General features: G+C 41.7%; 1 non-coding gene across 1 annotated transcript; it reads left to right on the top strand.

Annotated features, from left to right (window-relative positions):
• Positions 1 to 16,328: 16,328 nt before the first annotated feature.
• On the top strand, positions 16,329 to 16,435 carry LOC120252324. Its single transcript, XR_005533865.1, has one exon. It is a non-coding gene; the product is annotated as a small nucleolar RNA R71 (small nucleolar RNA).
• Positions 16,436 to 19,485: the final 3,050 nt, after the last annotated feature.

The raw sequence follows: 19,485 nt of genomic DNA, 5'->3' as shown, positions 1-19,485 counted from the left end.
CCTAACTGATGTTTATTGAGTCATGAAAATCCTAAAACACACGGTCCCAAACCTAAGGTCAACCGTGACTAAACCTACATTATGCTCCAGCGGAAAGGAATACTCTTGACGCCTTGCACTGTGTGGGGTTGCAAGAAGCTCTAAGGACTCCAAGTGATAAACCCTATTTTCTAATAAAGATCTCACCCTTTTGTTCCAAGCGAAAGACCCCTAGTCACAATTAAGCCCCAGCACTAAGGATTAATTCAACGCTTCACTCTGTCACTTGCGCAACTAAGCCCCAGCGGAGTTTGTCTCTTAGCACTTCACTCTATCATGACCGCAAAGAAATCTTGGAATGTGGAGGTAGGATAAGTCACATTGGAAGGGAAAGGGGATGTTCCACTACCTCTCTACTCAGCCTCTCAACCCTCTCTAACCTTGCTTTGTCTAACCGTCATGGTGTGTTAATCATCCACAAAGATTACCAAGATAGATTATCAACCCTAGTGTCACTCTAAGGGAAAATCAATGCAATATACATTCAAGATTGGAACTCAATTAAAACATCAATTAAAGAAACAAAACAAGAGTCAATGAAACAAAATCATCCTAGGGTTTACAAGTCCAAGCACCCACTAGGAGTTTAGCTCTCCATGGAGCAAGATACAATCAACAATGAAATTGAAAGTAAAAGCATTCTATCCATAGATAAAACCCCTCGTAGTCCGTATCGATGGTTGACATGTCCGAATATGCATGTAAACCACAAGTTCACGGGTGTAGAAGTAATAATCCCAGATGAGTGGGTATCGTATCCATAGAGAGTAGGGAATAAATACACTTGAGTTGTTTCTTAACTAATGTGGAAGATAAATAGTGATAAGTGTGGCAAAATATGAAATAACGAAAATAAAAACAACAAGATAGAAAGCACAAGTAAAGGAGAAGGTAAGGCAATCGATAAAGATGAGGTACCTGGATATTGATCCGCCTAGGACAATCGTTTCAAATGCAAGAACCCTCTATTATACTTCCTAATTGATGCAACAATGAGTCATGGAAATCCTTAATTACATGATCCCAAATCTAAGGTCAACCATGCCTAACTCTATATATGTCCCGGAGGAAAGATTGAATAACCTCTCAACCTCGCACTCGCATTCGCATTGAATTGCAATGAGCTCTAGGGATTCCAAGTGATAAACCCTTTTCCTATGTATAGACCTAACCCTTTGGTCCAGGTGAAAGATCCCTAGCCAAAATTAAGCCCTAGATGCTAAAATCATTTTAACGCTTCACTCCATTGCACTCGCAACTAAGCCCCAGCGGAAGGTCATCCCTTAGCCTATTCACTCTACTATGGCCGCAAAGAACTCTTGGAATGTGGAGATAGGATAGATCACACCGGAGTGGAAAGGAGATGCTCCGCTACCTCTCGACTCACCCTCTCAACCCTCTCCAATCTAACTTTGTCTAACTCTCATGGTGTGTCACTCACTCACAAGAGTTGCCAAGAAGAACTCTCAACCCTAGTGTCACTCTAGGGGATCATTCATACAATCAAGTCTCCAAGATTGTAAATCACAATAAACATTAATTAATTGAAAGCATAATAAAGAGGTTCAATAAAACGAATACATCCTAGGGTTACAAATACCCAAGTACCCACTAGGGGTTTAGCTCTCCATGGAGTTAGATACAATCAATGAAATCGAATGTAAAAACAAAGCATCCATAGAAAACTCCCTCGTTAGTCGTGGCGATGGTCTTGTGGATAGTCCTATACTCATCGCAAGGATCCCTTTGTCTGGCCTAGGATACACCTTGCCGGATCGGTGCCGATGAAAGCTCTCCTACTAACCTTCTTCCAAACGGCGCGCGATGTCAGAGCCGTTGTCACGTCCCTTTCCGCGGGTCCCACACATGACATACCGCCACGACAGCCCAAGGGAGGTCCAACACTGTCTCGACCCTTGATTGCCGTAAGGCTAACTTATTCCCTGTACAGAATCACCATAATAGAAATAAACATTTTAACAATCCGATAGGCACAACCATTCCTACATATACTCATCACTATAATATAAGATATAATACATAGATAATCATAACATAGAAGGTGATAAGTGCTTGAGTAGCTATATTTTTATATATGTTTTACATGCATAGAGCATCATTTTTACCATGGTTTGTGTCTCATATTGTGTATTTGGTGTTCTTTTATGCATATAGGTTGTGAATGTCTTGAAGAGTAAAAAGGAAGCAAAGATAGGCTATAAAGACACAATGTTGGGAGTTCTTGTTCAATTCAAGGACCAAGACACGAGAGGAGTTCATAAACGTGGAGATGTGTGCCAACTTCCAAAAAGATTCAAGTCAATTCACTATTTGGAAGGGCACAAAGGCAGCCACATCTTCATGTTCCTTCTCTTTGTGAAGATTGCAAGACCTCTCAAAGATACGTCGATGAAGAAAAGTTTTATAGCCTATCACATGGACGTGTGCCCGGACATGTGGCCTCAAGTGAAGAGTGTTTGGACTGCGTTTTGTGATAAGCACTGCAGCAAAATTACTGTTCACGCGCCCGCGCGGAAATTCCACGCGCCCGCGTGGAAATTCCTGCAGCCCATGCGGGCTCGTGGAAAATCCACACGGGCGCGTGAGGACACGTGACAGACGCGGTCTAAGGCCTATAAATAGTTGTTTTGCCATATTCTTTCTCATCTTTTGTGCGGCTCTTGAGGGGTGAGACGGCTAGGGTTTGGAGAGGAGGTCTTTGCAGCTTTGGAGGCGCTTCGTCACCAACTTTGATCGATTCCTCCTCCGTCATAGCATCAAGGAAGCCACCTGTGAACCTAGCTTCGTAGTGAGTCCTTCAAGACGTCGAAGCTCTCCATCAAGGCCATCTGTTCATATATAAGGGGTTTATTTCTATGGTTTTAATGTACTTTTCATTCATTGATGGTGTGTTTTGTATGTTGCTCCATGGAGAGCTAAAAACCCTAGAGGGTATTTGGGCTTGTGAACCTTAGGATTCTCATATTTTTGTGAATTTTTCTTAGTGTTTCTATTTAATCCGAGTTTGATTAAGTTTTTAATCTTGATTGTCTAATGCTTTGCTTGCCTTATTGATCTTTTTGGTTATTTGGTTTGCATGATTTGTTACCTTGGTGAGAGAGAGGTCTCCATTAGGGTTAGAATCTCAAGATTGAAGAGGGTTGAGAGGGTGAGTCATGAGATAGAGAGCATTCCCTTTCCCCTCCGATTGGTGTATTCTATCTCCGCTCCCTAAGCTCTATGCAACCATATTTGGTGTGAGGCGTGAGATTGAGAGATTTCTCTCGGGACCTTGTAGGGGGTTAGGATCCTTCGCCGGGGAATTAGGGTTGGATCAATCTTTAGGAATCGGATACACCTCTTGGAATCCCTAGAGTGTTTTGCGGTCATATGTGGTGTGAGGTGTTGAGATTGAGCGATTTCTCCACCGGGACCTCGTAGGGGACTAGTATCGGTGATCGGGAGGCCGGATCCGATTATATTTGGATTTCTACGACTTAACTTACTCTTTATAGAAACACTTTGCTTATCCGGTATCTAATACCTGAATCCTAGGGGAGCATTGCCCGAATACCCCACTTTTACTGATTGAGATCTTCATCCATTTAACCCTTGCATATTCGTCTCCGGTATTCATTTCTTCACACATTAGATCACCACACCTTTCCATTTATCTTTAGGTTAGAAAGCAGAGAAGAAGTTAGTACTAGTAGCCCTGTTCCCTGTGGATTCGACTACCCACTCACCGGGGTAATTATTACTTCGACACCCGTGCACTTACGGTTTACACGCATATTTGGACGCGTGTCTGAAGGTCATATCATAACGAGACCATCCCCTAACACTGAGTATAATTGTCATACATTATATAATCTAAATTCACACATATACGAATGTCCAAGGAAAGTATAACAAAATATGCAGTTAAAACATACTAGTGGATCATGCTAATACATGCTAAAATGCTTAAATATCATACACAGCTTAAATAATACAAACTACTCTGCCAAGCACTTCACGCTTCTATCCCGCTACTGTCCTGTCACCTTGGGGAAGAAAATGAAGAGGGGATGAGTAACTAGGTTACTCGAGTGAGTGGCTAAACATGGAGCTATATCTCATACATAATATATTAAAGTAAAATGTCAAAAAAATATTTCAAATCCTCAAAAATATTCAATATACTTTGAATGTCAAGTATAAAGTAAGAAATAAAATTTACAACAATGAAATGCTTGATAAAACTCTTTAAATCATCATGAAATCAATACAAGTAAGAAATCCAAATCCATTCCTTTGTTAAGTAACTCATAATCAAGAAACATATGAATCTTCTGTTAAAACAATCAAATATATATCTTAAATAGCCTCAAAACCCTCCTTTGCTAACCGTGGTCGCGGTTAGGTCAGGAGCCACCAAGATGCGCGTATCTTGGCTTTGGCCGCTGGGAAGCTCGTGTGGTGACTCCGAACAACCCAACTATATCCAAGTCAGGGCTCTACGCTCCCACCTGAAATGGCATAACCGGTTTGACAGTATTCCATGCCACCTCTATACAGGTCGGCCCGTGGAAACCATACACACCCTTACTGCAGCAAGTTCTGGGGTTTCCCCCTGTCACCATCAAAACCACCCCGTCAAGAACATGAAGGCCGTAGCCCACCATTTCCATGGATATGTTCAAGACCCCAAGGGTGTTTGCATAATAAAATCCAATTATTCATCACAACATGAAAAGGGTCCTTATTCAGGACTATGTTCACAAATCATGAAAGAAAGCAATAAATATCATTCTGGCCCATATGCTAAATATATTCATTAATAGGGAAGCATAAATCTCATCAAGAGATCGCAAGTATTCACAAATGCCAATCTCACTCCAAAAGTCAACAACTTGTTCATAACCATTCAATGAAAACATTTTTATGAAGAACATCACACAAGAATATTCATTGAAAACACATATATATATACCTCAAATCAATTATGCCATCATCACGGTAAGATTCAATTTGTTTTACCCAAAACTTTTGGTCATCATAGGAAGAACATCAATCTTTTATAGGGATACATAATTCAAACATATCTTCTAAAACATATAGTTTTCAAATCATAACAACAACATATATATATATATATATATATATTTATGATCTTTAGTAAAAACCATGAAGGAAATCAAATCATAAATCCTCATGATTTCCAAATCCAATGAATAACATCTCAAGAGTTTTATAGATAGAAAGCTTATCATTCAAAGGCCAATATATATTTATATATATATATATATATATATATATATGCATGATATATAGTCCATGATTTAATAAAATTCCACTCACAAACTTGGCAAGCTAACACCCTCCAAAGTTACTTGTCTATAATCTCTTTTCCTTTGCTTGAAGCTTCACCTACTAGAATTAGTTAAACAACCAACAAAAGCAAGATTCATCAACAACAATACAACCAATTAAAAAGAAGGAAAATGTGCTTAAAATAGGAGTAAATTGCTTCTAGAGTTTTCTAAGAACTCTAACAAGAATATCTAACAAAAATGATACTCTCACAACCCTCAAAACTAACAAGAAAAGCAAAAGAAATCAAACTTGGTTTGGTGCTACAGTAACCCTAATTTAGAATATGAAAGATCTTTCTCCAATCTCAATAGATTCAAGGTTTTACAACTACATAGTTCTTCTATTCTCTAAATCCAAACAAAACCCATCATTCTCCACCCATAATATCAAAGAAATCCCACAAAAGAGAAAGAGAGGAGGAGTAGATCAAATGAAGTACTTCCTTACCTTAAAACTTCTCAAAAACCCCAGGGAAAGCTCATTCTCAAGAGATGAAGCAGAAATCTTTGAGTTTTCTTCTTGATTCAAGGCAAGAATGATAGGTTAGAGAAGAGGGGATGAATGTTCAAGAGGAGGAGAAAATTGGAGGAGAAAGGATTTGTGGAAGTGTGTAGAAGGAATGAAGTAAAAATGGCTTAAACTAGCTTCAAACCCTAAAAATATGCCTCCATACGGCCTCCCATATGGCCTCCTTCCAGCCCGTAAGAGTTAGCTCAAAGTTTCTGGATTTTTATCCCGAGCTCTATCCAGCCCGTATAGACACTGTACACCACAAACACCATGCACTAAAATGGCTCTAAACGGCTCATTTGGTGTCCGATTGACCTCATATTTGATTCTAATGACTTGGGACACTCTAAGGCACACTCCGAAATGAAAATTAATCAATAAAACACATTAAAACATAAGAAAAATAAATATGAAATTGATCGAACTACCACATCCGTGAACCCTCCCATTTAGCACCTATTGTTCACAAGGTTCGAGCCTTGCATTTACCCCTTCTTGAGGGTTTTCTCCCACCTTTTCAACCTCCTTAAATATCTCAAATAAATTTTTTAACATAATAGGACATTCAAAGAACTTAAGCACACAAGTTAAACTCAAGAGACAAAACATAAGCGAAGTAAAGAAAAAGTCAAACTCCCACAGCCGTAGAACCTTTCCTAAGCCCTAGCCAATATCTCTCAAAACCCTAGCCGCCACCCTCTCTCAAGTTGGGGAAAAGATGGAGAAAAGAATGCTGAAATCGGGGTTGAAATCGGCTTTTAAAGGGCTGGAATCGAGAATCCACACGCCCGTGTGAGCGCCCCTGTGGATTTTTTACACATGCGTGTGGAATTTCCACACGCCAGTGTGGATTCTCTGTTTTACTATTTTCTCGGCCGACTATGAATAGTGCTGGTACAGTATTCTTGCTTCAGTACCCTACTACAGTACCGGCCCGAAATACTCCCGAATCCATGCTTTTATCGAGGTAATGCAAACAAGCACATGTTTACGTAGTGGATCGCTTTGCTTCTTCAATAATGGACATGTTTGTGGAGATTTTGTTCTATATGCACACGTCAGAATGCTCGAATATTACTGCCCTTGTGCCCCTCCAAATAGTTGTGCTAACTCGAATACGAGGAGGTTGGTACACATTCCAGCATTTCGAACCCGACCTATGTCTTCGCGTTTGAACCTTAGCAAGATTTCCTCCAAATTAGTGCATTACGACCCACATTGGCTTCTTTCTCTCATATTCTATCTCACAACCCTACCTGCATGAAAGTAACAGAAATACACACATATTAGCATTAAAACCCGAGAAAAATAATGCACAACACAAGGAAAGAACACTATGTATTTTTATCGCACAAGCACTTATCAAACTCCCCCACACTTAAGCTTTTGCTTGTCCTCAAGCAAAAATTAAAACATTAGAGCATAGATAAAGGAAATATTGGAAGTGCTTGGCCTTAGGTTCACCAAAGCATATAAAGAGTGCATTCTACAAGTACGGGAAATTTCAACACTAAATACGAAAAATCAATGCTCTAGCTAAAAACTTGAATAAAAAAGGGCGACAAACCCGAAATCGTGTAAGTGTGTGAACTCACTCAAGTCAACCCAAAGTATACTCCTCAAAGTTCTACGTACAAGGGACTTATTTATCTACAAAAGGTGACAAAAATTCTAAAAGGGTAGTAGCTTCACACATCCTCTAAGGTAGCCCTTTCCAAAGCGGCCGCTAAGGTGGCTTTCATACTTTCGAGGTGGTAGCTCTTTTTATGGTGGCAGCTTTCACACATCCTATGAGATAACTCTTTCTCTCATTAGGGCATAACTAGTATCCGACTATGAGAGTAGCTTCATACATCATAGGTGGTAGCTCTTTCCACCCAACAAGCACAACTAAACAACAAAACTATTTTGTTCTTTATTTTCATTTTTCCATTTTTTTTTCAGAATTAACACAAGAAACAACTATAACTAGTCCCTTATACATCAAACATGAGTTTCCAAAAGAGTTCAAAGAGTGAGTAGTGCAACAAGTGTCAATCGTGTAAAAATTCCTAGAAATTCAAGCAAAACTAGAGCATGAAAGCATTCAATGTTAAAAATTCTCCTAAATTCAAGAATACAATCAATGTAACTACGGTGAACCGCCATTTTCTATGTGCGCATGTATATCAATCAAAACTAGTATAAAAGAGATGTGTGCACTATGAAACTCCCCACCACACTTAAGTTGTATATTGTCCCCAATGTACATATGCAAGCTCATTTAAAATGTAAATCAATTAAATTCAGATATGGGAGAAGCAATCAAAACAATACTCACCTGACTCCTAGTGTTGCATTTGATGGAGCTAAGTCCTTGGGAGTGTTATTCCAACCGGTTGTGAAGCTCACACAGCCAAGTGCTGAAACACCATGGTCGTGCCCATGACAAAGTCTCAATTCCCATGATGACAAGACCATCTACACTCATACACAAGGGAGTTCAGTGAAGCTCAATAAAAACAAACACAACTCGAGTATATAAAAGATAAGACAATGATACAACTCGAGATACAAAATGAAAATAAACTCAGAAGGAAAGTTCTTTCTGAGTATACAAGTCCAAAATAAAATGTGGAAGTAAAAGACGAGGAAAATAAAATCAAATATCAAAGTCGTGCTCTGGCTCTACTAGCTGCTGCTGCTGCTGGTGATGAATCAAGGGGTGCTGGTGGAGGTGGTGAAGGAAATGCTGGAGGGCTGGTGGTCTGCTTCTCAATAGCTATCGTAAGAAGTCGAAACAGGCCATCATATTGACATACTGTGCTGACTGTATCGACCGCATCTTGATGATCTCAGATCACAATACACTCACAATGCTCTTGAGCCTCTTTATACGATCATAGGCTCCTGAAAGGGTACCTGGGCACCCTGAGGTTTTGGTCGCCGTCAGTGCGGAACCCTCCGTTGCATCCCTGCCATCCTCGACGCTCTCAGTGGTGGAAGTGGCTAAAATGTAAGTTCCAGGCCCATATCTCCGCACCACTCTCATCATCCTGAGAGTATCGAGTCCAAGTGGAGAGGGAATAACTGTATGATCAGTATCTCGAAGAGCATCACCGAGACCCATCCCCAGAATAAGTCTAGTAATGTAGGGACCAACAAATAATACTACTACTCTCCCGTTCTGGCCCTGGTATCGCATATAATCTACCACAACGTGCCCCAGATAAATATGCACGGACCTAGTCATTGAATACAGATAAAGTAAACTTTGTCGGCTCAGAGTACTAGTGTTATCACCTCGGCCATCCACAGATCTGCTAATGACAGTGAATAAATATTTGTAGTTCAGCCGAGACAGACATGTGGCCTTGGATACTCCTGGTTCATGCTGCCCCTGTCCTCACAAGACCTGGTAAGCCTGCTGTGGGCTCAAGGTGCCAAGGTAATCTATTGGCAAGTGATTATACTCCTCGGTTTATGCGTATATCTCGTCTTACAAGCCCACATGAACCGAAAATTCTGTGACACTCATGGCAAATTGATGTCCAAACGCTCTATACTGTATGCCATCAGTGATGTCAAAACTCCCATACTGCTGTGCAAACTATAAAGATGCCAGCACCTCCAGTGTCAATGGCCGAAAAACTAGCTCCAGTATAGACAATAATCTTCGCCAGGTTCCCACGGTGGTCAGCGTGTCAAGTTCAATTCTCAAGAGTAAAAACAACAAGAAATAGAGCACAAGTAAAGGAGAAGGTAAGGCAATAGATAAAGATAGGGTACTCGGGTATTGTTCCGCCTAGGACAATCGTTTCAAGTGCAAGAAACCTCTATTATGCTTCCTAATTAATGCAATAGTGAGTCATGGAAATCCTTAATTGTATAGTCCCAGATCTAAGGTCAACTATGCCTAACTCTATACATGTCCCAGAGGAGAACTTGAACAATCTCAACACCTCGCACTCGTATAGAATTGCAATGAGCTTTAGGGACTCCAAATGATAAATTCTATTCCTATGTATAGACCTAACCTTTTGGTCCAGGTGAAAAATCTCTAGCCACAATTAAGCCATAGATGCTAAAATCACTTCAACGCTTCACTCCATTGCACTCGCAACTAAGCCCTAGCGGAAGATCATCCCTTAGCCCATTCACTCTACTATGACAGTAAAGAACTCTTAGAACGTGGAGGTAGGATAGATCATATCGGAGGAGAAAGGGGACGCTCTGCTACCTCTCGACTCACCCTCTCAACCCTCTCCAATCTAGCTTTTTCTAACTCTCATGGTGTGTCACTCACTCACAAGAGATGCCAAGAAGAATTCTCAACCCTAGTGTCACTCTAGGGGAGCATTCATACAATCAAGCATACAAGATTGGAACTCACAATAAACATCAATTAATTGAAAGCATAATAAAGAGATTCAATGACACGAATACATCCTAGGGTTCACAAATACCCAAGTATCCACTAGGGGTTTAGCTCTCCATGGAGTTAGATACAATCAATGAAATCGAATGTAAAAACAAAGCATCCATAGAAAATCCCCTAGTTAGTCATGGTGATGGTCTTGTGGAGAGTGCTATACTCTTCACAAGGGTCCCTTTGTCCGACCTAGGATACACCACGCCGGATCGGTGCTGACGAAAGCTCTCCCACTAACCTTCTTCCAAATGGCGCGCGATGTCGGAGCCATAGAACCTCTCCAAAGCCCTAGCCAATACCTCTCAAAACCCTAGCCGCAGCCCTCTCTCAAGTTGGGGAAAAGATGGAGAAAAGAACGCTGAAATCGGGGCTGAAATCGGCTTTTAAAGGGCTGGAATCGGGAATCCACACGCTCGTGTGAGCGTCCCTGTGGATTTTTCACACAGGCTTGCAGAATTTCCACATGCCTGTGTGGATTCTCTGTTTTCCTATTTTATTGGCCGGCTGTGAACAGTGCTAGTACAGTATTCTTGCTACAGTTTTTCTACAGTACCCTACTACAATACCGGCCTGAAATACTCAAGAATCCATGCTTTCATCGAGGTAACGCAAACGGGCACACGTTTACATCATGGATCGCTTTGCTTCTTGATAAGTGCTTGAGTAGATATATTTTTATATATGTTTTACATGCATAGAGCATCATTTTTACCATGGTTTGTGTCTCATATTGTGTATTTGGTGTTCTTTTATGCATATAGGTTGTGAATGTCTTGAAGAGTAAAAAGGAAGCAAAGATAGGCTATAAAGACACAATGTTGGGAGTTCTTGTTCAATTCAAGGACCAAGACACGAGAGGAGTTCATAAACGTGGAGATGTGTGCCAACTTCCAAAAAGATTCAAGTCAATTCACTATTTGGAAGGGCACAAAGGCAGCCACATCTTCATGTTCCTTCTCTTTGTGAAGATTGCAAGACCTCTCAAAGATACGTCGATGAAGAAAAGTTTTATAGCCTACCACATGGACGTGTGCCCGGACATGTGGCCTCAAGAGAAGAGTGTTTGGACCTCGTTTTGTGAAAAGTACTGTAGCAATTTCACTGTAGCATGAAAATTCCTGCAGCCCACGCGGTCGCATGGACAATCCACACGGGTGCGTGAGGGCACATGACAGTCGCGATCTAAGGCCTATAAATAGCCGTTTTGTCCTATTCTTTCTCATCTTTTGTGCAGCTCTTGAGGGGTGAGACGGCTAGGGTTTGGAGAGGAAGTCTTTGCAGCTTTGGAGGCGCTTCGTCACCAACTTTGATCGATTCCTCCTCCGTCATAGCATTAAGGAAGCCACCGGTGAACCTAGCTTCGGAGTGAGTCCTTCAAGACGTCGAAGCTCTCCATCAAGGCCATCTTTTCATATATAAGGGGGTTTATTTCTATGGTTTTAATGTACTTTCATTCATTGATGGTGTGTTTTGTATGTTGCTCCATGGAGAGCTAAAACCCTAGATGGTATTTGGGCTTGTGAACCTTAGGATTCTCATATTTTGTGAATTTTCTTAGTGTTTCTATTTAATCCGAGTTTGATTAAGTTTTAATCTTGATTGTCTAATGCTTGCTTGCCTTATTGATCTTTTGGTTATTTGGTTTGCATGATTTGTTACCTTGGTGAGAGAGAGGTCTCCATTAGGGTTAGAATCTCAAGATTGAAGAGGGTTGAGAGGGTGAGTCATGAGATAGAGAGCATTCCCTTTCCCCTCCGATTGGTGTATTCTATCTCCGTTCCCTAAGCTCTATGCAACCATATTTGGTGTGAGGCGTGAGATTGAGAGATTTCTCTGCCGGGACCTTGTAGGGGGTTAGGATCCTTCGCCGGGAATTAGGGTTGGATCAATATTTAGGAATCAGATACACCTCTTGGAATACCTAGAGTGCTTTGCGGTCATATGTGGTGTGAGGTGTTGAGATTGAGCGATTTCTCCACCGGGACCTCGTAGGGGACTAGTATCGGTGATCGGGAGGCCGGATCCGATTATATTTGGATTTCCACGACTTAACTTACTCTTCATAGAAACACTTTGCTTATCCGGTACCTAATACCTGAATCCTAGGGGGAGCATTGCCTGAATACCCCACTTTTACTGATTGAGATCTCCATCCATTAAACCCTTGCATATTCGTCTCCGGTATTCATTTCTTCGCACATTCGATCACCACACCTTTCCATTTATCTTTAGGTTAGAAAGCAGAGAAGAAGTTAGTACTAGTAGCCCTGTTGCCTGTGGATTTGACTACCCACTCACCGCGGTAATTATTACTTCGACACCCATGCACTTGCGGTTTACACGCATATTCGGACGTGTCACTTCTTCAATAACGGACATGTTGGTTGAGATCTTGTTCTATATGCATAAGTCGGAATGCTTGAATGTGACTGCCCTTGTACCCCTCCAAATGGTTATGCTAACTTGAATACGAGGAGGTTGGCATACATTCCCGCATCTCGAACCCGACCTGTGTCTTCGCGTTTGAACCTAAGCAAGATTTCCTCCAAATTGGTGCATTTACGACCCACATTGGCTTCTTTCTTTCATATTCAGCTTCACAACCCTACCTACATGAAAGTAACATAACTGCACACATATTAGTGTTAAAACCCAAGAAAAGTAATGCTCAACACAAGGAAAGAACACTTCGTATTCTTATCGCACAAGAACTTATCATCTTTGAACCGGAATTGGCCAAACCTAAGTCCTGATAACCATTCTAAATGAGTCCGATGCTCAGGATTCGAGAACTCAATATGTGCCAACTCGGGTGAAGGTTCTCTAGGGCGCTTCCCTTCTTGCCTCCTCCAGTGCGGTGCCATTCCTGCGATAAATGAGGAAGAAATGATAAAATAAACTCAGAAACAACATATTGCAGAATTCCACATGGGCTTGTGAAAATTACCCACGCTCGTGTGGATCTGTGGGGTGTGAAAACAGCACGGTTGTGCACCAATTCTCCAAATATTCAACTTAAAACCACCCCTAAGGGCTTCCTAAACATGCATAAGACATTATATTATGAAAATTGGCACAAGTCAAGATCTTTACTCCAATAAAAACCCAGGATTTGCGAAGAAAAGAGGATAAAAAGGGTTACCGATGAAATAGATGATAATACTTCAAAAATCGGCATGAAATGTGAAGAAAAATCCTCAATAACAACGGTGAAGGGCCGGGAAGTTGATCAGGAGTGGTTTTCGGGTGATTGGAGATGAAGAAGAAGAGGATCCAAAAAGATTTTAAAGAAAAACTCGTGTCTCTTGGAATTCTGCGCATCTACACGTGCGTGCAGAAATTACCCATGCCCGTGCGCTCCATAGGAAAGCTTTACAGGGGCAGGTGCACGCCCCTGTGTTCTCTCGAGAAAACACTCCCTGCCTTTGAACACAAATACACAGGCGTGTGAGCAATACCCACACCCGTGCGCTCGACCCACAGGGGCAGCCACACGCCCCTGTGGTTGCTCTGGACATCCGAGAAAAATTGGTAAGTGGTCTGCACGCCCGTGTGGAAATTTAGCACGGGTGTGGGCATTCACAAGCCCAACTTCCAGGGGTAAGCGCACGCCCCTTTGACTTCTCGGGATGAAGAGAGCTCCTTTGTAGAGATTCGCACGGGCGTGCGGAAATTTCCCACGCCCGTGCGATTTTCACAAGGTCGCCCACAAGGGCGAGTCCACGCCCCTGTGCCTTCTCTGGATGAGCTCACAATACAAAACCACGGGTGTGTGTTAATTCCACATACCCGTGTGTTTTCTCTGGATGACTTAGAAAATTCGGCAGGCTCTGCAAAAAATTTCTGAACATGTTTACACACTCAGAGCCTGCCGCAATATGCAATTTATACTAGTGAAAAAACATGAGAAATAGCTCAAACGACCAAAATTTCTCCAAATTCACATGAAAACACATGATGAACTTGAAAACCCACGATAAAATCACAGCAGAAATATGAAACATCAAGACACCAACACTCAACAATTTATTCAAGCAACACTAAACTACAAAATTAAGAAAACAGTAAACACTTGGGTTACCTCGCAAGAAGCACTTGTTTAACGCCACTTAGCTTGACGTACCTTGTCTTACCTAACGGGGGCTCATATATGAAAGTTGCCCTCTTACCCATGGCTTGGAAACATGATGAGAAAAATCTCTTGAGGGTAGAGGGTGAATTATCGGGCTTAGGACCGCCTAGCAATGATTCACCCAGTTTGTTCGGTTCACGCATGTCTCCAACAGCCTTGGAGTGTTTCCGGTGGCGTCTCCTAGCCCTCTTCAATTTTTGGAGCACTTTCTTCAAGATCCCCGGGGTAGATGGTACTTCTTCTATCGAACCAAGCATCATTACTTCTTCATTGTCCTCCTCCTGGTCGAACAAGCCTTCATATGGATCCGGATTGAACATTTCCTGGATGTATTCATCAACAATCTCATCAGTAGCGTCTAGAAAATACAAAGTATCATCGAAATCAAGAGAATGCCACAAAGTTAGCTCTCCACCATCCATGTCAATCAATGCCTTGGAAGTCCGCAAAAACGGCCTCCTAAGTATCAACGCTACATCCACATCCTCATCGATGTCTAGCACTACGAAGTCTACAGGAAATATATACTTGTCCACCTTGACTAGCACATCTTCGATGATACCCCTCGGATGTCTCACCGTTCTATCCGCCAATTTCAAAGTAATCCGAGTAGGCCTTCGCTCGCCCAAGCCTAGCTTTTGAAAGAAGGTGTATGGAATGACGTTGATACTGGCCCCTGAGTCTGCCAATGACATTTCTTCACCTAGATTGCCAATATTACACGGAATGATGAAGCTTCCTGGGTCTTTCTTCTTGTTCGGCATGTTCTTTTGCAAAACCGCCGAGCAAGATGCATCTAAAATCACTGAAGCACTCTCCTCTAAGTTCCTTTTTTTGGTCAACAAGTCTATCAAGAATTTTGCATACTTAGACATTTGGGCCAATGCCTCAACAAAAGGAATATTAATGTGGAGTTTTTTGAACAAATTCAAGAACTTCTTAGACATTTGGTCATTCTTCAATCTAGAGGGATAAGGGATTCTTGGCTTCAAAGGTGGGGGTGCCATCTCCTTCTCTTTGCTTGCTTCCTTCTCGACCTCTATAACCTCGGGTGCGTGTTCATTGGGCTTCTCACTCGGAAACTTACCCTCAACCTCATGACCACTTCTTAAAGTAATCGCCTTTACATGCTCTGTAGGGTTGGTCTCGGTATTACTCGGTAAGCTTCCATGTGGCCTTTCCGATAGAGACTTCACAATCTGCCCCACTTGATTTTCAATATTATGCAAAAAGGCGGTATGGTTGTGAAGTGTAGCCTTAACTGATTGAAATCTTGTATCTGACAATTGCACAAACCTAGTTAAGGCCTTCTCCAAATCGTTCATTCAGGTCTCTAAACGTGAAATTCTGTTTTCCATGTTTGGGGCTTGCTGTTGTTGTTGGAAACCTGGTTGCCTCATGTCCTTTTGTGGACCTTGGTTGCTCCATGAGAAATTGGGATGACTCTTACAACCCAGATTGTAAGTATTACTGTGCGGATTTCCTTGATTCCTCATGCCATTACCCACAAAATCGACGTTCTCAACCGAAGATGCATCACCAATAGATATCGGGCAATCGGAGGGAGCATGTCTTCCACCACAACCGGTGCAATTAGTCATGGCCGCTACTCTGTTCGAAGTTAGAAGATCTAACTTCTTACTCAATTATTCCACTTGAGCCGCCAGCGAAGTCACTGCATCTATCTCATGGAGACCGGCCACCTTTTTCTTCTCCCTAGCATTCCACTTGTAACTGTTTAAACACATTCCTTAAATTAATTGATGAGCCTCATCAGGGGTCTTGCTACCAAAGGTACCTCCTGCTGCCGCATCCAAGAGTTGCTTTGTACTCGGATTCAGACTGTTGTAAAAGGTCTGAACAATCATCCACTCCGGGAATCTGTATTGCGGGCACTTTCTCAGGAGCTCCTTAAACCTTTCCCACATCTCAAATAGAGACTCCAATTCCAATTATACAAAGGATGAGATCTCATTCCTAAGCTTTGCAGATTTCCCGGGAGGGAAATAACGGCCAAGAAAAGCTTCTACCATCTCCTCCCATGTGGTAATTGATGCTCTAGGTAATAAGTAGAGCCACTGCTTTACTCTCCCTTTCAAGGAAAATGGGAAGGCTCTCAACTTGATGGCATCATCCGTTACCCCATTTATCTTCAGCATATCACACACCTTGAGAAAGTTCTCTATATGACTGTTCGGATCCTCATCGGCCAAACCATTAAACTGTGCGGATTGCTACAACATGTGGATGAATGCAGGCTTCAGCTCGAAGTTCTGAGCTGTAATCGGGGGACGCACAATGCTCGATTTTGTCCCCAATAATGAAGGTCTGGCATAATCGGATAATGTCCACTGCTGCTCATTCTGTTCTGCCATGTTTTCAGATTCTTTGACATGTCCGTATATGCGTGTAAACCGCAAGTGCACGGGTGTCAAAGTAATAATCCCAGATGAGTGAGTATCGTATCCAAAGATAGTAGGGAATAAAGACACTTAAGTTGTTTCTTCACTAATGTGAAAGATGAATAGTGATATGTGTGACAAGATTCAATTCTCAAAAGTAAAAACAACAAGAAAGAGAGCACAAGTAAAGGAGAAGGTAAGGCAATCGATAAAGATGGGGTACCCTGATATTGTTCCACCTAGGACAATCATTTCAAGTGCAAGAAACCTCTATTATGCTTCCTAATTAATGCAATAGTGAGTCATGGAAATCCTTAATTGTATAGTCCCAGATCTAAGGTCAACTACGCCTAACTCTATACATGTCCCAGAGGAGAAATTGAACAATCTCAACATCTCGCACTCGTATAGAATTGTAATGAGCTTTAGGGATTCCAAATGATAAACCCTATTCCTATTTATAAACCTAACCCTTATGTCCAGGTGAAAGATACCTAGCCACGATTAAGCCCTAGATTCTAAAATCACTTCAACGCTTCACTCCGTTGCACTCGCAACTAAGCCCCAGTGGAAGGTTATCCCTTAGCCCATTCACTCTACTATGGCCGCAAAGAACTCTTGGAATGTGGAGGTAGGATAGATCACACCGGAGGAGAAAGGGAACGCTCCGCTACCTCTCGACTCACCCTCCCAACCCTCTCCAATCTAGCTTTTTCTAACTCTCATGGTGTGTTACTTACGCACAAGAGTTGCCAAGAAGAACTCTCAACCCTAGTGTCACTGTTGGGGAGCATTAATACAATCAAGTCTCCAAGATTGGAACTCACAATAAACATCAATTAATTGAAAGCATAATAAAGAGGTTCAATGAAACGAACACATCCTAGGGTTCACAAATACCCAAGTACCCACTAGGGGTTTAGCTCTCAATGGAGCTAGATACAATCAATGAAATCAAATGTAAAAACAAAACATCCATAGAAAACCACCTCGTTAGTCGTGGCGATGGTGTTGTGGAGAGTCCTCTACTCATCGCAAGGGTCCCTTTGTCCGGCCTGGGATACACCTCGCCGGATCGATGCCGACGAAAGCTCTCCCACTAACCTCCTTCCAAACGACGCGCGTTATCGGAGCCGTAGAACCACACCAAAGCCCTAGCCAATACCTCTCAAAACCCTAGCCGCAGCCCTCTCTCAAGTTGGGGAAAAGATGGAGAAAAGAATGCTGAAATCAGGGCTGAAATCAGCTTTTAAAGGGCTGGAATCGGGATTTCACATGCCCGTGTGAGCGCCCCTGTGGATTTTTCACACAGGTGTGTGGAATTTCCACACGCCCATGTGGATTCTCTATTTTCCTCTTTTCTCGGCAGACTGTGAACAGTACTGGTATAGTATTCTTGCTATAGTACTTACTACAGTACCGGCCTGAAAATACTGCCGAATCCATGCTTTCATTGAGGTAACGCAAACGGGCACACGTTTACATCATGGATCGCTTTGCTTCTTTAATAACGGACATGTTAGTTGAGATCTTGTTCTATATGCACAAATCGGAATGCTTGAATGTGACTGTCTTTGTGCCCTTCCAAATAGTTGTGCTAACTCGAATACGAGGAGGTTGGCACACATTACCGCATCTCAAACCCGACTTATGTCTTCGCGTTTGAACCTTAGCAAGATTTCCTCCAAATTGGTGCATTATGATCCACATTGGCTTCTTTCTCTCACATTCGGCCTCACAACCCTACATTCATGAAAGTAACATAAATACAAACATATTAGCGTTAAAACCCGAGAAACGTAATGTTCAATACAAGGAAAGAACACTTCATATTCTTATCGCACAAGCACTTATCGAACTCCCCTACACTTAAGCTTTTGCTTGCCCTCAAGCAATAATTAAAGCATTAAAGCATAGACGAAGGAAATATTGGAAGTGCTTGGCCTTAGGTTAACCAAAGCATACAAAGAGTGTATTCTACATGTACGGCAAATTTCAACACTAAATACGAAAAATCAATGCTCTAGCTAAAAACTTGAATAAAAAAAGACAACAAATCCAAAATCGTGTAAGTTCAACTCACTCAAGTCAACCCAAAGTATACTCCTCAAAGTTCTACATACAAGGGACTTATTTATCTACAAAAGGTAACAAAAATTCAAAAAGGATAGTAGCTTCACAGATATTCTAAGGTTGCCCTTTCCAAAATGGCCGCTAAGGTGGCTTTCACACTTTTGAGGTGGTAGCTCTTTCTACCGGGGTGGTAGCTTTCACACATCCCATGAGATAGCTCTTTCTCTCATTAGGGCATAACTAGTATCCGACTTATGAGAATAGCTTCATACATCATAGGTGGTAGCTCTTTCCACCGAACAAGCACAACTAAACAACAAAACTATTTTGTTCTTTCTTTTCATTTTTCCATTTTTTTCAGAATTAACACAAGAAACAACTAAAACTAGTCCATTATACACCAAACATGAGTTTTCAAAAGAGTTCAAAGAGTGAGTAGTGCAACAAGTGTCAATCGGGCAAAAATTCCTAGAAATTCAAGCAAAAACTAGAGCATGAAAACATTCAATGTTAAAAATTCTCCTTAACTCAAGAATACAATCAGTGCAACTACGGTGAAC

This window comes from Dioscorea cayenensis, chromosome 20 (genome assembly GCF_009730915.1).
Source record: "Dioscorea cayenensis subsp. rotundata cultivar TDr96_F1 chromosome 20, TDr96_F1_v2_PseudoChromosome.rev07_lg8_w22 25.fasta, whole genome shotgun sequence".
NCBI lineage: Eukaryota > Viridiplantae > Streptophyta > Magnoliopsida > Dioscoreales > Dioscoreaceae > Dioscorea > Dioscorea cayenensis.
The sequence above is the reverse complement of the archived record's forward strand: the minus strand, read 5'-3'. Positions and strand labels throughout refer to the sequence as shown.